The following is a 1,911-nucleotide window of genomic DNA, read 5'->3' as shown; positions in this document are numbered from 1 at the left end:
ATCTTGGATGTGACGTTTTACGTGTTGATCTATCGTACAAAGTTATTTCATTATAATGTATTTTTACACTAACTTGAAGTGGTACTTGTTGCAGAATTTGGTCGCCAATTAAGTATCACTTATTAAAATAAGCTTATTGCCTTATTTCTTCAGATATGCATAAATGTTGTAAATTAGGAAATTAAAAAAAATTACCAACATCTCGAAAGCATCGCAGCTTTTGTCCGTCATAAATGCAATACAAGAAAAATTATTTTGTTTATGACATTTGTTTTTAACAGGTACCTAAATAAACGAGTGCTCTGCGAATAGACAACGTAGCCCCCAAGAAGGTACACTACATTCATTTTAACGTGAAGTGACGAGAGTGAAAGCGGCAGGTTAGTCAATAAATTTTGTAAAAGTGTGCGCGTGTAGCGTTGTGTGGAGCTCCAATTGTAAGAATACCGAAGTGTACATTATTGCTACGCTCCTCCCTGTATGCAGGGTGTACGCACGACGACGCGGCCGCCTTCGGCAAGTGTTCAGATCACTTTCCAGGGCAATAACTATGTCGCTGCCGACCGCAGGCCTGGAGGCCCACGATGTTTGAGGATACATTCCTTGACGTTCAGAAAGATATAAGGAAAACATTATGACCAACAGGAAGAAGTAGTAAGAAACAAACGATTCAGTTGAAGGGGCACACATCATAGATCATAAATACTTTTCTTGACTGGCTTTCATTGCTCTCTCATATGGTTACTTCCTGCCAGTTTGAAGTAGGGACGGTCAGACTCAGCACGGCATAATTCAGCAGCGTCGCCTTCGCAGCTGAGCTGGCAGCCAGTGTTGGCGACCGCAGCAGCAGCAGTTGCGTGCCGCCTGTTGCACGGAAGTGGGTCACGCTTTCTGCGTTTTCTACATCGTACACGAACATGGTCTCAGCATGGCTCGTTGGTCTAGGGGTATGATTCTCGCTTAGGGTGCGAGAGGTCCCGGGTTCAAATCCCGGACGAGCCCGAGTTTTTGTACTCCGATCCTGCCCTCTTAAGAAAAGAAGTAGACAAGCATACGTATTCGGTATACTGCACCCAACTCCACAACGAATGCCGAAAGCGTTGGGAACTAGAGATGGGCAAATTCGTTCACCCTTGGGAACTAGTTCACCGCTGATCGTTCTTTTTTGGAAACCGTTCATTTGTACTCGTTCATCGTTCATTTGTGCTTGGTATATGGTTCTTATGAAAAACTGAAAACTAATAGTGTAGTTGACTGAAAGATGGAGGGCACCAAGAGGGGGACTTGCCTCCCCCCTGGAGTATAGAGTTTTTATTCATTACAAAATTCTTACACACGTTTAGAAGTAATTTCTGTGATTCTGCAGAACCTCTCGTTTAGCCAACCGCAGCCTTGTCTGGCTGATCGCAGGGAAATAATATAGGGTGGCGCACGGAGAACCTGCCCCGAGTATAGACTGCTCGCCAATTACAGACGATGTGTTGCCCGTTACGAGCAGATACAACAAACAGACAAACAAGTAGTAATTAGGCAGTGATGAAAAAACAAGCTAATGCAAGCAACAATTGCGAAACAATCGATGACGATGTGTAGAGAGCTGGAGAAGAGAACATGAAAATCTCACGCGACGCGCATGGGCTATAGCTTATGTAGTCTTGTAAACCTGTTGGTGTCTGTTTCCCAATTTAATAGACCAAAGGTGTCTTGCATGAAATTCTTCGTTTCGACTTCCACTACATAACTATGCTAAGTTGTAAACAATAATCGTTTACACCCTATATATACTTCACGTTGTCTCTGAGTTCGTAGGCGAAGTAGAGACTTTATGGAAGCATAAAATAAAATGTGTTTTTCTCATACTTGCGTCACACGCTTAGTAAAAATTAGGTTTTTATGTTGCATTATTAAAGT

General features: G+C 42.8%; 1 non-coding gene across 1 annotated transcript; it reads left to right on the top strand.

The window, feature by feature from the left end:
* Positions 1 to 930: 930 nt before the first annotated feature.
* On the top strand, positions 931 to 1,002 carry Trnap-agg. The gene has a single exon. It is a non-coding gene; the product is annotated as a tRNA-Pro (tRNA).
* The last annotated feature ends 909 nt before the right edge of the window (positions 1,003 to 1,911 follow it).

Source organism: Schistocerca piceifrons, chromosome 2 (genome assembly GCF_021461385.2).
Source record: "Schistocerca piceifrons isolate TAMUIC-IGC-003096 chromosome 2, iqSchPice1.1, whole genome shotgun sequence".
Lineage (NCBI taxonomy): Eukaryota > Metazoa > Arthropoda > Insecta > Orthoptera > Acrididae > Schistocerca > Schistocerca piceifrons.
Note: the sequence above shows the minus strand (reverse complement) of the source record. Positions and strands in the feature narration are given on the sequence as shown.